The sequence below is a fragment of the Chlorocebus sabaeus genome, chromosome 29, assembly GCF_047675955.1.
Source record: "Chlorocebus sabaeus isolate Y175 chromosome 29, mChlSab1.0.hap1, whole genome shotgun sequence".
Classification (NCBI taxonomy): Eukaryota; Metazoa; Chordata; class Mammalia; order Primates; family Cercopithecidae; genus Chlorocebus; species Chlorocebus sabaeus.
Window position 1 is genome coordinate 2,477,370 of NC_132932.1, and position 16,421 is coordinate 2,493,790.

The window sequence follows — 16,421 nt, forward strand, 5'->3', positions numbered from 1 at the left end:
TTTGAAGTCATAAATATACATATAAAATATCTTCAACATCTTAACATTCTACCTTTTACACTCATGTTTTGGTGCACTTGTTTCCTGAATAAAAGTGCTCCCTTGTCTTAGATATCCCCATAAGAATTCTGTACAGAGGTCTAATTATCTTGACAACTTTATTATTGTGCTTAAATGATTGGAAATTTGTATTGGATGTACTGCATACTTGATATTAAATAACAGTGAAATTTTCTTTATAAGTTACCTAACAAGCTTTAAAATATTTTAATATGTGCTGTATATAGCAAAATGTCTCTAAATATTTAATGTCTCTGGAATGACTGTTGAGCAAGGATTATAATTACATGACTTATAGATCTTCAGGATTTGCAGGAACACTTATCTAAATATTGTTACACACACACACACACATATATATATATATTCAAGTAAGAATAAATATATCAAAGTGCTAGGACATATAATTTACATTAAATCTTTTCAACAGAAACCACAGAATATCAAGCATGAGCTAGTTAACTTAAGTCTCAGCTCTAAGGAGAGTCAATTGACTTAGTCAAGAAAGCAAACTCCAAGGCAGTCAGCTACTATTGTTATTAACACGTAAGGCCACAACAGAGGAAACTACAGTTCAGCTACCCACAGCTTGAATGTGTCTTGAAGCTTTTATAAGTAGCACAGGAAATATCAGATATTGGGTTTTTATTAGAAACATTCGTGGCATGTTAAATAGCATAATGAATTTTAGAAACTGGTTTTTAAATAAAAGTATTTAAGATATGGATTTCAACTATAGAACTTTAGAGACACACCCTACCATTGCCTGAATAGCATATAAAAATCTAGGACAGCCTGTAACTTGCACCCTTAAGAATGCTACCAAATTCCAACCAGTGGTGGACAGGGTGAAGAAAATGTGGTACATGTACACCATGAAATACTATGCAGCCATATAAAGAATGAGATCATGTCCTTTACAGCAACACGGATGAAGTTGGAGGCCATTATCCTAAGTGAATTAACACAGAAACAGAAAACCAAATACAGAATGTTCTCACGTACACGTGGGAGCTAAACATTGAGTACACAGGGACACAAAGATGAGAACAATAACCACTGGGGTTTCCAAATGGGAGGAGAGAAGGGGAGGGAGAAGTGCTGCAAAACTATCTGTAGGGTACTATGTTCACTACAAGATCACTAGAAGCCCAAACCTAGGGGGGGCACCCAAGATGGCCAAATAGGAACAGTTCTAGCCTCCAGCTCCCAGAATGAGCAACACAGAAGATGGGTGATTTCAGCATTTTCAACTGAGGTACCAGGTTCATCTCACTGGAGAGTGTCAGACAGTCATGCTGGTCAGTGGGTGCAGCCCAACCAGCGAGAGCTGAAGCAGGGCAAGGCATCACCTCACCTGGGAAGCACAAGGGGGAAGGGAATTCATTTTCCTAGCCAAGGGAAACAGAGACACACAACATCTGGAAAGCTGGGTAACTCCCACCCTAACACTGTGCTTTACCAAGGGTCTTAGCAAACGACGCATGAGGAGATTACATCCCACACCTGGCTTGGAGGGTCCCACGCCCCCAGAGCCTCCCTCATTGCTAGCACAGCAGTCTGAGATCTAACTGGAAGGTGACAGTGAGGTTGGGGGAGGGGCGCCCACCATTACAGAGGCTTAAGTAGGTAAACAAAGCCACTGGGAAGCTCGAACTGGGTGGAGCCCACGCCAGCTCAAGGAGCTTTGCCTGCCTCTGTACACTCCACCTCTAGGGACATGGCATAGCTAAACAAAAAGCAGCAGAAACCTCTGCAGATGTAAATGTCCCTGTCTGACAGCTTTGAAGAGAGCAGTGGTTCTCCCAGCAGGAGGTTGAGATCTGAGAACGGACAGACTGCCTGCTCAAGTGGGTCCCTGACCCCTGAGTAGCCTAACTGGGAGACATCCCCCACTAGGTGCAGACTGACACCTCACACCTCACACAGCTGAGTACACCTCTGAGACGAAGCTTCCAGAGAAAGAATCAGACAGCAACACTTGCTGTTCGGCAATATTCTATCTTCTGCAGCCTCTGCTGCTGATACCCAGGTAAACAGGCTCTGGAGTGGACCTCAAGCAAACTCCAACAGACCTGCAGCTGAGGATTATGACTGTTAGAAGGAAAACTAACAAACAGAAAGGACACCCACACCAAAACCCCATCAGTACGTCACCATCATCAAAGACCAAAGGCAGATAAAATCACAAAGATGGGGAGAAAGCAGTGCAGAAAAGCTGGAAATTCAAAAAATCAGAGCACATCTCCCCTCCAAAGGAACACAACTCATCACCAGCAATGCAACAAAGCTGGATGGAGAATGACTTTGATAAGCTGCGAGAAGAAGGCTTCAGTAGATCAAACTTCTCAGAGCTAAAGGAGGAACTATGTACCCAGCGCAAAGAAACTAAAAACCTTGAAAAAAGAATGGAAGAAAGGATAACTAGAATAACTAATGCAGAGAAGTCCATAAACGAACTGACAGAGATGAAAACCACGACACGAGAACTACGTGACAAATGCACAAGCTTCAGTAACCGACTTGATCAGCTGGAAGAAACAGTATCAGTGATTGAAGATCAAATGAATGAAATGAAGCCAGAAGAGAAGTTTGGAGAAAAAAGAGTAAAGAGAAATGAACAAAGCCTCTAAGAAATATGGGATTATGTAAAAAGACCAAATCTACGTCTGATTGGTGTGCCTGAAACTGACGAGGAGAAAGGACCCAAGTTGGAAAACACTCTGCAGGATATTATCCAGGAGAATTTCCCCAACCTAGCAAGGCGGGCCAACATTCAAATTCAGGAAATACAGAGAACGCCACAAAGATCTTCCTCAAGAAGAGCAACTCCAAGACACATAATTGTCAGATTCACCAAAGTTGAAATGAAGGAAAAAATGTTAAGGGCAGCCAGAGAGAAAGGTCGGGTTACCCACAAAGGGAAGCCCATCAGACTAACAGCAGATCTCTCAGCAGAAACTCTACAAGCCAGAAGAGAGTGGGGACCAATATACAACATTTTTTAAAAAAAAGAATTTTCAACCCAGAATTTCAAATCCAGCCAAACTAAGTTTCATAAGTGAAGGAGAAATAAAATTCTTTACAGACAAGCAAATGCTTAGAGATTTTGTCACCACCAGGCCTGCCCTACAAGAGATCCTGAAGGAAGCACTAAACATGGAAAGCAATAACCAGTACCAGCCATAGCAAAAATATGCCAAAATGTAAAGACCATCGATGCGATGAAGAAACTGCATCAACTAACGAGCAAAATAACCAACTAGTATCATAATGACAGGATCAAGTTCACACATAACAATATTAACCTTAAATGTAAATGAACTAAATGGTCCAATTAAAAGACACAGACTGGCAAATTGGATAGAGTCAAGACCCATCAGTTTGCTGTATTCAGGAGACCCATCTCACATGCAGAGACACACATAGGCTCAAAATAAAGGGATGGAGGAAGATCTACCAAGCAAATGGAAAACAAAAAAAAAGCAGGAGTTGCAATCCTAGTCTCTGATAAAACAGACTTTAGACAAACAGAGATCAAAAGAGACAAAGAAGGCCATTACACAGTGGCAAAGGAATCAATTCAACAGGAAGAGCTTACTATCCTAAATACATATGCACCCAAAACAGGAACACCCAGATTCATAAAGCAAGTCCTTAGAGACTTACAAAGAGACTTAGACTCCCATACAATAATAATGGGAGACTTTAACACCCCACTGTCAACATTAGACAGAACAATGAGACAGAAAGTTAACAAGGATATCCAGGAATTGAACTCAACTCTACACCAAGCAGACCTAATGGACATCTACAGAACTCTCCACCCCAAATCAACAGAATATACATTCTTCTCAGCACCACATCGCACTTATTCCAAAACTGAAAACATAGTTGGAAGTAAAGCACTCCTCAGCAAACGTAAAAGATCAGAAATTATAACAAACTGTCTCTCAGTCCACAGTGCAATCAAACTAGAACTCAGGACTAAGAAACTCAATCAAAACCGCTCAACTACATAGAAACTGAATAGCCTGCTCCTGAATGACTACTGGGTATATAACAAATGAAGGTAAAAATAAAGATGTTCTTTGAAACCAAAGAGAGCAAAGATACAACATACCAGAATCTCTGGGACACATTTAAAGCAGTGTGTAGAGGGAAATTTATAGGACTAAATGCCCACAAGACAAAGCAGGAAGACCTAAAATTGACACCCTAACATCACAACTAAAAGAACTAGAGAAGCAAGAGCAAACACATTCAAAAGCTAGCAGAAGGCAAGAAATAACTAAGATCAGAGCAGAACTGAAGGAGATAGAGACACAAAGAACCCTCCAAAAAATCAATGAATGCAGAGCTGGTTTTTTGAAAAAGATCAACAAAATTGATAGACCGCTAGCAAGACTAATAAAGAAGAAAAGAGAGAAGAATCAAATAGATGCAATAAAAAATGATAAAGGGGATACCACCACTGACCCCAGAGAAATACAAACTACCATCAGATAATACAATAAACACCTTTACACAAATAAACTAGAAAACCTAGAAGAAATGGATAAATTCCTGGACACTTACACTCTCCCAAGACTAAACCAGGAAGAAGTTGAATCCCTGAATAGACCAATAGCAGTCTCTGAAATTGAGGCAATAATTAATAGCCTACCAACCAAAAAAAGTCCAGGACCAGATGGATTCACAGCCGAATTCTACCAGAGGTACAAGGAGGAGCTGGTACCATTCCTTTTGAAACTATTCCAATCAATAGAAAAAGAGGGAATCCTCCCTAACTCATTTTATGAGGCCAACATCATCCTGATACTAAATCCTGGCAGAGACACAACAAAAAAAGAGAATTTTAGACCAATATCTCTGATGAACACCGATGCAAAAATCCTCAATAAAATACTGGCAAACCAAATCCAGCAGCATATCAACAAGCTTATCCACCATGATCAAGTGGGCTTCATCCCTGGGATCCAAGGCTGGTTCAACATATGCAAATCAATAAATGTAATCCAGCATATAAACAGAACCAAAGACAAAAACCACATGATTATCTCAATAGATGCAGAAAAGGCCTTTGACGAAATTCAACAGCCCTTCATGCTAAAAACTCTCAATAAATTCGGTATTGATGGAACTTATCTCAAAATAATAAGATCTATTTATGACAAACCCACAACCAATACCATACTGAATGGGCAAAAGCTGGAAGCATTCCCTTTGAAAACTGGCACAAGGCAGGGATGCCCTCTCTCACCACTCCTATTCAACATAGTGTTGGAAGCTCTGGCTAGGGCAATCTGGCAAGAGAAAGAAATAAAAGGTATTCAATTAGGAGAAGAAGAAGTCAAATTGTCCCTGTTTGCAGATGACATGATTGTATATTTAGAAAACCCCATCATCTCAGCCCCAAAACTCCTTAAGCTGATAAGCAACTTCAGCAAAGCCTCAGGATACAAAATCAATGTACAAAAATCACAAGCATTCTTATACACCAATAACAAACGGAGAGCCAAATCATGAATAAACTCCCTTTCACAATTGCTTCAAAGAAAAAAAATACCTAGGAATCCAACTTACAAGGGATATGAAGGACCTCTTCAAGGAGAACTACAAACCACTTCTCAGTGAAATAAAGAGTACACAAACAAATGGAAGAACATACCATGCTCATGGATAGGAAGAATCAATATCGTGAAAATGGCCATACTGCTCAAGGTAATTTATAGATTCAATGCCATCCCCATCAAGCTACCAATGAGTTTCTTCACAGAATTGGAAAAAAATGCTTTAAAGTTCATATGGAACCAAAAAAGAGCCCGCATTGCCAAGACAATCCTAAATCAAAAGAACAAAGCTGGAGGCATCATGCTACCTGACTTCAAACTATACTACAAGGCTACAGTAACCAAAACAGCATGGTACTGGTACCAAAACAGAGATCTAGACCAATGGAACAGAACAGAGCCCTCAGAAATAATACCACACATCTACAGCCACGTGATCTTTGACAAACCTGACAAAAACAAGAAATAGGGGAAGGATTCCCTATGTAATAAATGGTGCTGGGAAAATTGGCTAGCCATAAGTAGAAAGCTGAAACTGGATCTTTTCCTTACTCCTTATATGAAAATTAATTCAAGATGGATTAGAGACTTAAATGTTAGACCTAAAACCATAAAATCCCTAGAAGAAAACCTAGGTAATACCATTCAGGACGTAGGCATGGGCAAGGACTTCATGTCTAAAACACCAAAAGCAACGGCAACAAAAGCCAAAAGTGACAAATGGGATCTAATTAAACTAAAGAGCTTCTGCACAGCAAAAGAAACTACCATCAGAGTGAACAGGTAACCTACAGAATGGGAGAAAATTTTTGCAGTCTACTCATCTGACAAAGGGTTAATATCCAGAACCTACAAAGAGCTCAAACAAATTGTACAAGAAAGAAAACAAACAACCCCATCAAAAAGTGGGTAAAGGGTATGAACAGACACTTCTCAAAAGAAGACATTTATACAGCCAACAGACACATGAAAAAATGCTCATCATCACTGGCCATCAGAGAAATGCACATCAAAACCACAATGAGATACCATCTCACACCAGTTAGAATGGCGATCATTAAAAAGTCAGGAAACAACAGGTGCTGGAGAGGATGTGGAGAAATAGGAACACTTTTACGCTGTTGATGGGAATGTAAACTAGTTCAACCATTGTGGAAAACAATGTGGCGATCCCTGAAGGATCTAGAACTAGAAATACCATTTGATCCAGCCATCCCATTACTGGGTATATACCCAAAGGATTATAAATCATGCTACTATAAAGACACATGCACACGTATATTTATTGCAGCACTGTTCACAATAGCAAAGACTTGGAATCAACCCAAATGTCCATCAGTGACAGACTGGATTAAGAAAATGTGGCACATGTACACCATGGAATACTATGCAGCCATAAAAAAGGATGAGTTTGTGTCCTTTGTAGGGACATGGATGCAGCTGGAAACCATCATTCTCAGCAAACTATCGCAAGAACAGAAAACCAAACACCGCATGTTCTCACTCATAGGTGGGAATTGAACAGTGAGAGCATTTGGACACAGGAAGGGGAACATCACACATTGGGGCCTATTGTGGGGAGAGGGGAGTGGGGAGGGATAGTATTAGGAGATATACCTAATGTACATGATGAGTTAATGGGTGCAGCACACCAACATGGAGCATGTATACATACGTAACAAACCTGCACGTTGTGCCCATGTACCCTAGAGCTTAAAGTATAATTAAGAAAAAAAAGGGGAAATTTTAGGCCAGGCATGGTGGCTCATGGGTAATCCCAGCACACAAGGAGGCCAATGCAGGCGCATCATGAGGCCAGGAGTTCAAGACCAGCCTGACCAACATGTTGAAACCCCATCTCTACTAAAGATACCAAAAAAAAATACCCAGGGGTGGTGGCACGCAACTGTACTCCCAGCTACTTGAGAGGCTGAGGCAGGAGAATGGCTTGAACCTGGGAAGTGCAGGTTGCAGTGAGCCAAGATCATGCCATTGCACTCCAGCCTCAGTGACAGGGCGAGAATCCATCTCAAAAAAGAGGAAAAAAAAAAAAAATGGAAATTTTAGAACTGAGAAATACAATATCCAAAATAAAAATCTCACAGTAAGGGCTCAATAGCAAGATGAAGATGATAGAGAAAAGAATAACAACTTGAAAATAGATCAGTATAGATTATCTAACCTAACTAATTTTGACTTTGCTCCCCTCAGGAGACATTTGACAAATCTAGATACAAATTTGGTTGTCACAACTTGGGGTATGCAATGCTACAGGCATCTAGTGGGTAGAGGCAGACCTTAAAATCAAGAAAACGTTTGAAAGAAAAAAAAATAGAGCTATGGAGACCTAGTGGGAAAGTGTCCTAAAGTCTAAGTTTTAACTAATTGGAGTCCTAGAAGGAGAAGAGAAAGAGATTAGTCCAGAAATCATATTTGAAAGAAGAATGGCCAAAAACTTCCCAAATTCAAAGAAAGACAAACTTATGAATTTAAGCCCCAAACAGGATCAAATTAAAGAGAACCACATGTAAAAATAATAATTAAACTGAGGACAACAAAAGACAATATGATTTTACTTGCGTGTATGTGTGTGTACAAATAGCATATATATGAAGCAGCTAGAGAAAAACAACATATTAATATCATTGGGGAACAATTACTTGAATGACCATAGATTTCTAACCAGAAAACATGGAGACCAACAGACAATGAAACAGTATCTTTAAAGTAAGGGGGAAAATGGTTGGCGCAGAATTACAGACCCAGTAAAAATATCTTCCACAAATAAAGGGCAAATTAAGAATAAAGACATCTTCAGATAACAAATGACTAAAAAATACAATTACCAGTAAACCTACTCTAGAATAAATGTTACAGGGAGTTTTTTAAGTTTGAAGGGAACGACATTATTTCAAACACATCTCCTGGTTTCAGAGGAAAACTTACTTTGGAAACAAAGGAAGGATACCAGAGTTAGTAAACAGCTGTTAAACATGAAATATTTATTATTATTCCTAGTGAGTTTTATACAGTCCGTAAAATTATTTAAAAGAAAAATTGTACCATTATATGGTGCGGTTTCCAATATATGTAGCGTTAATATACATGAACTACAACAACAAACATCAGTGTTGAATAAAAAGACATATTATACAAAAATTTCTACATTTTACATAAAGAGGTACAATGTCACAGAAGACCCCGGAGAGTTAGTCATATGTATTATAATCTCCAGAGCAACCACTCAAAAAATATGGAAATAAAACCAAAGAAGTCCATAGATAAAAATACTGTTAAAAATATTCACATAATCCAAAAAGTGTCAGTAAAAAAAAAAGAACAAAAAAAAAGGGTGGAACAGAAACACAATAATAACATAGTATACTAAAACCAGTTACATCAATATACATTAACTTATAATTATCTAAACTTGCCAATGCAAAACCAGAGATTGGCATAGTGGATAGAAAGACCCTATATACAAAGCTGCTTAAAGGAAACACACTTTAAATTTAAAGTCATAGTTAGTTTAAAACTAAATAGATGAAAAAGATACAGGATACATCAATAAGCATCAGAAACTTGGAATTGCTATTTAATATTACAAGACAGACTTCAGGGTTGAGTTCTCGAGTCACAGAAAGTCTCAGCATCTCAGGAGGTTTGTGTTCAGCTCCCTTGCAGTCTCAGGCACTGTGTCACTCACAGCACAGAAGTACCCAGCCGCATCGCTCACATGGGCTGAGGCTTTCGTCAGGTGGAAGGAGGTTTCACTCTTTTTAAATTCAGCCTCGAAACCGTTGATGCCTTTAACCAGCGCGGTCCCTGATGTGTACTTCAGGAGAAGCTGGAGTCCTTGGTTGGGGTATTGCACGTACCAGAAGAGATTTGGTGAAAAAGACGATGAGTAGTTGCACCTCAGCAGCACAGGGACTCCTTCAGAGACAGAGACCTGGCTGTCAAGCTGGGTCACAGACTGGGCTCTGGTTCCTCCTGCAACACCAATGCTGTGTAAGTAAAGGCAGCGCAGACTTCGCTAAGAAGTCTACTTAGAGGCAATTACAACACAGTCACATTTACAAAAGTAGGAAAAGGAATGGAACGTTACTCACCCAGGGTAAAAATCACCTCGAGCACTGGGACGAGCAGCAGGAGCATGGTTGAGGAGTGGCGACGCTGGCGGGCCCTGAGCAGAGCGGACAGAAGCCAAGGGCCCTGAGCCTCAGGAGCTAGGAGCAGTCGGAAGGTTGGGCTGGACAAGTCCCTGGCTTTGAAAAGTTTCCAAGACAGAAATAGGTCTTCCCTTAAGGAGTCTGGATGTGTTCTGACCTCTTGTTCTCGTCACAGCTCCCTGTCTACACACACATCAGTGAGCTACATCAGCCAGCTGCAGGGAGGAGGCTCAGTAGATGAGGACGGTCTGCAACGAACACAGATGCCTCCTTAGTGCAACGTCGCCCCCTGAAGGGCACACGTGGAACCACAGATCCAAGGAAGTGAACTGTTCCTTCTCATTTGGGAGATGTGATCTCAAAACCAACAGAAAGTGTTTCTTTCTTCCCGAATCCGTGATGACGTCACCTTCCGTAGAGTAAATGGTTTTAATTTAAAATACATGAGAAAGGAGAGTTATGTAGAAATAGAAGAGTAATTTACTTCACTGAGAAATTAGTCACAGAAGACAATGTTGTAGACTTTGGAAAACCATTGAGACACTCTATATCAGTAAAGCTGTTCATCAAAGAGAGGAGTGGTGATCAGTTGTCTCAGGCTGGGCTGAGTCTCATATGGCCCTGTGCAGCTGGATATGGGCATTACAGTGGGTGAAAGAGATTGTTCCTTTATTTGATTCTTTAAAAAATAAATTAGATCAGAGACTCATACTTAAAGTCAGCCTGGATCACATGTCATTAATTAATTAATCAAAGCAAACGATTAAAGGCAAGAATTTTCTTTGTCAAGTGGAAAGTGTGGAAAAGGCTTCCTAATTTCATGTCAACAAGTTTAATATTTGTGAACCTAGGAGAAAATAACTTAGATAACTTACATTTAAAAAGAGAAAGTGAGAGTCCTATTCCAACTGTCAGTGTTCAGAATACACTGATATGTTGTGCCAAATTATGAGAATCTGACACTAAAAAAATTAATGCAGTTTCTCTATCTCCACAATTAAGTTCCTCCATCTATGAAGAAACTTGAACAGAATGATAAGTGGAAGAAAATATAACATATAAATAAGTGATTATCAAAGTAGTTAAAGAGATTTTTAAAAAGTAAACCTACATGAACTCAATACAGGTGGAAGGAGTGCGACCAGCAGACCAGAAACTAGAGGAACCTGTGAGAGGTATAGAAATGGTGAGAGATATTGATGGTGACGCTCAACAGAGCTAAGTAAACAGCAGTGCCATGTGGGTGGGAGAAAAGGCATAGCAAACAAGAACAGACTGCCCTGTGTCTCAATAATAAAACGAAGCTTTTGAGCAAAAAGCCTTCCCCACCAAACCTATTGCAGCATAGAGATCACTGGATCCTAAAAATGAAATAACCAAATAAGGAGAAAAATCTCAGGTAAAATGGGATTTTACAAGGTCAGAACAAAAACTGCTTTCTGAATACTCCATTGACTTGTACCAGCCTGAAATCAGTTTTTCCTTGGGCTTCTGATCTATTTCTTGATTCTGCCTATAAATTGTTTATCACATGTAAGACTAAATTATGTAGTCAGTTTAAAAATTTAAATGTTACTAGGGTGGGTTTCTGATACAAAACTTCTAACTAAGCACATGTGCTGTCCTCTTAACTCTCTAAAATTCCCACTGAAATGAAATGTAAAACTATAAGCAGAATGACCTGAATCCATTAATAATAAAAGTAATAAAAAGATGAAAGATATCACAATTCCCATGAGGTAGACGATAAGTGGATGCGAGCACACTGATGGATAAAACAGAGAGGGGAAAAGTCTGGGCCAGAATGAACTATGAGAAGATTACAGTAGAAATGTGAATGGAGGGAACATACTGGGTGGGACCCTGGAGAGGTTCTGGGTTGAGAAAGAGAGTAGGTGATGAAGGGTGAGAGGAACAGAACACAAGAGAATATAGTGAAGGTCCACATGCGGAATGGCTGCACTAGCCTCCCTCTGTTCTCACCAACCTGCTTCTGTATTTGTGTGTGAGAAGCATATGAAGCCAACTTGGGGCACGTAATCTTCATGAGAGTTTACATGAACCATCTGGGATGGTTTCAGTTTTCATTATCAGTAGTTAATAGAAGTAGACCATTTTCAACGATATTAGATTCAGGGAACAAAGAGAAGCAACTTAATTACCAGTTTCCTCCTCATTCATCCTAGAAAGAAGCCTATCAATTCACATGACAGGCCCACATACCCACACTACTGACCAGGCCCCCCATTCAAAAAGAAACCTTGTGGGGAACATGGACACAATGACACGAGGAGTCCATCCTGCTACCCAGTCCTTCATTCTTAAATACAAATTAATAACAAAATGGCATTAATCATGTATAAATATAGATGGTATCTCTGTTGTTCTGTCTACATGTGGAAGCCCAGAGTAGTGAACTGTAAATCATCAGAATCATTGCTACCTGGGTAGAAAGTGACGGATAGAATGTCATCTTATCATTCCCAAAAGCAACTAAGATAGTAGAGTGGTTCTCTGGTCACTACTCTTTTAAAAATTCCTGAATTTTAGCTTTGAAAAAATGTTTCCTTTTATCTGTTTTTTATATTTATTTAGATGGTTTCTGTTAACAAGTGCTTTAACTTACATTATTTCAACTATTCAAAATTGGTCAGGCCAACTGTATAAACGCCTTAAAATAGAGAGAGAAATTAAAATTCAGAATACAATTAAAGTTTATTATTTCTTGAATGCTGCCCACATACCAGTCACGCTCCATAGTAATAACGAACACTGCTGATCCCCAATTTAGATCTCCTTTCCTAGGACAGTGCAGCCATCCCCCACCACTGTGAGTGTTGGCTACTCTTGGCTCACAGTTGCCCCTTTCCCTAGAAAGTTGACCTCTGCCAATGAGAGTCACGATTGTCCAGTAGCATATACCTCTACCCCAAGAAACAGCACAGCCAATTATGACTTTATTCTTACCCACAATAGGTCAGAGCAGTCTGACTCCGTTGCCTCAGGGTGGGAATAATCACCCCTTTGATGCAGTTCACTCTCCAGATCTCCCTATAAGGTCAGGCAGGATCAAGACTCCCACTGGACCATGTCCATGCTTAGCCTTTCCCCCATCTCAACCTGGTTTCCTCAATCAATTACAGAGAAAGAATTCCAAGTGCGGTCTCTACTTTTAAGGAACTCATCCCAAGGCAGTATGTTATCTCACTTAATACTGAAACAAATCCTGAAATATATGTAATATATAGCCTAATAAATGGACCATTAGTAACATAAATATTCAAACAAAAAACACAAGCCAGGTTCTTTCCAGAATGCCAGGAAGCCAAAAGGTGTACAATAAATGTGGAGCTAAAATTTAAGGGTCTTGATTCTGGCACAACTTTCTGCTCTTCCTTACTGCCTTTCACATCTTTCTTCCAAGACTTGGAAAGATTTGTTCAGTCTTTCATTCTTCAGATTAAGAATTTGAAGCATATTTGGATTGAGTTGCATCCTTTCCATCAGTGACTATGGGAACAACTCTGGACAGAAATCTTAATTCTCCATTTCTAAACTTTCCCACTTTGGGGACTACATAAACAATATCATGCCCAACAGACTACAACTTCACTTTTATAATAAAGTGATGTTCAAAGTTTTTTCCTGTAATTCAACTTAATATCTACTAAAAAGCCTTCTTTTCATCAGGCACAAATATTTTGTCCTAACTTAGTATACATTGCAGGGCAAATATGTATTGCTAGGTAGTCAGAGGAGGGAGGCATTTATCTGCTCTTCAGTGTTTCCAACTCTCCTCCAACATTTGCTGAAACATGCTCAATACCAAATGGTCTCTGGTCACTGATTTGTACAGGTCTTTGTTCATCATAACAAAGCCTCTTGGTGTCTAGACTTCTTTTAGATACTTAGAGATCCTTCTCAATAAATTTTAGGTCATCCTAGCAGGGGTTGTGAGTATGTGACATATTGTGACTAGGGCTAAGTCTCCCTACCATCTCCAAGCCACACTCAGTTACATAGGAATCAATATACTCTTCCACAAGGTTTTGAGTTCAATTCAGACTTTACCCCAAAATGGCAATATAGACCCTCTCTAATCTTCAATCTCTGCAAATATCTAGGCTTTTTTTAACCAGTTCTCACCCTCTCCCTCTAGTTCTTCCAACTACTCATCAAATGTGCCCTTATATAACTCAGGAGTGGCACTGCAGCTGAGACTGGAGATGGGATGAGGGTCCCATAACTAAAAGAATTTATGACTTACAGGATTTTCACAGTAGTTTGCTGATTTTTTTTATTTTGCATTTGTGTTTTTCTGTTGCATTCCTAAAGCAATGACCACCAAACTTCTTGGGTAACTAAATGTGGAAAGAATAAGATATCCTATGGACAGTGACAGAATATCTGTTATTGTATGAAAATGTTTTCCTGATATAAATAAAAAGAATCATAAAACCAATCTCATGAAGCAAAGATGTGGCATAAAACTAGAGTGGGCATTAAAATGTATACATTATGTAATATATGCACCTTGCTGTTTATCAGTCATACCTAAATTTTTTTTAAAAAGGAGGGAGGAAGTAAACTTTTAGAGATGATGGATATGCTTATGGCATAGATTGTGATGTATGTATGAAATGAATATATAATCCTTCTGGTTTGTCAATGATCTCAAAAAATATTTTAATTTTTTTAATCTCTCCAGAAGAAATATAAAATATATTTTAAAACTAAAGTAGAAAGATAATACTAGAAAACATTTTAACCAGACCAAGATTGTATCTTTCATTTTCCTTCAGGGTCTCAATTATTTTCAGAATTATAATAATACTTCCCTAATCAATCAGTCCTCCATACTAGTACTCTTAATTTCCACTTGAATCTGGAAAGCAAAGACAACTTGACTGCCCTGCAGTCTAAGCTCTACATCAGGCATTCCTGGGGCACAGCAGGTTTGGGTACAGACTGCAGGTGTCTGGGGAGCACTGTGTATGCACTGCACAGAGGTAGGTGGCTGAATCACTGAGCTGGGAGTCTCTGATGACCAAGGAAATATACTGGCTGGCTCTATTGAGCTGTGCTGTAAACCTTCCATCTTCGTTACCACTGGAGTATGCGGACATCAGCAACTTAGGTTCTTTCCTGGAATACTGTCTGTACCAGAAGAAAGACTGGGAGGCACTGTTGCTGTAAGTGCAGTTGAAAGAGACAGTGGCTCCCTCTGGAACACTGAAGGGTCCAGGATCCTGCTCCACCTCCTTCTGTTGGCCCCAAACCCCTGTGAAAAAGACAGTGGTCAGACAGAGAAGACAAATTGGAAGGTAAATGCTTACTCCCCAGAACTCAGATCATCTTTTTACAGGCTTTGTACTCTCCCTTAGAGAAAAATATCAGGCTTTTAGCCCCCAGCCTAAGATAGAAAACATCTTGAAATATTGTACATTATTTTCCTATAGAGATGCCCAAACTCACAGCTTAACTGAAGCCACAGGATCACCAGTAAAACTCTCAAGGATTTCATCATTCTTTTCTGCCCTGGTTCACTGAGGATTAAAATTTTCAATGCAAAAAAAATGAACATAGCACAGATATTTTATTTCTTCCACTTTAGGAATCATAAAAGAATCTGTCCTACCAATTAGAAGAAAAAGAAGCTCTTTTCACAGCCCCTGGTATATCACCAACCCCTCCTCTTATCGCCTGTCCTGTTCTCTCTCTGTCTTTCTCTCCTTCTTTCTCTCTCTCTCTCTCTCTCTCTCTCTCTCTGTCTCACACACACACACACACACACACACACACACACACACACACAGAGGAGCGCTTGAGACCTTTCCTCAGGGTCCCTAAGAACACACTGCCATCTTGTGGAATCATGGTAGTAATCAAAGATGTGCTCAAAATGTAGACCTGTATTATGTGAACAGGTGAATGTAAAAATCTGACATATTAGTTAAATTAAAAATTTGAGAAGCAAATGCTCCAAGTCAATGTCTGCGGGGGATGTTTATGCATGTATGTGTTTGATATCAAATGGCAACTCTTGTATGAGTAAGAGCAGTTATTTCTAATAGCCACTTTCCTACACTGAACAATCAGTCATGAAGCATTCTATTACAAAACTCTGAGTGAGATTCTTGCAATTTAAGGAGGATTTCACATTACATAGCTCTTCTCCATGTCAGGCCACACATCCCCATACCATTCTGTTATCTCCATGTTTTAAAGAAGTTTCCTGTAATTCAAAAGAATTCTTTCAAAATAGAATGACCTAAAATCTAGCTGAACAAATATGATTCGAGCTCACAGCCTGGGCCACATTTTTTAACAAAGCCAGGAACTAGAGCTTGGAATTCGTCATTCTGCCTTACACCAATGACATGTGCATGTCAAAACAGTATTTATCTGGGCTGTTGCAAAAGAGATGGACCTACCTTCACTATCTAGACTTTTATATGCCTGTTCATTTGTCTAATTCCTCTTATTTCTTTTCTTTTTTTAAGTTTATATCTAGGAATGAATCTCCAAAATTTATGAATTTGGTTTTTCACTTTGCCTTTTCGTCCTAACCTAAAAAGCAAACAAGATCTATGGAGGGTTAACTATGGAAGAAACT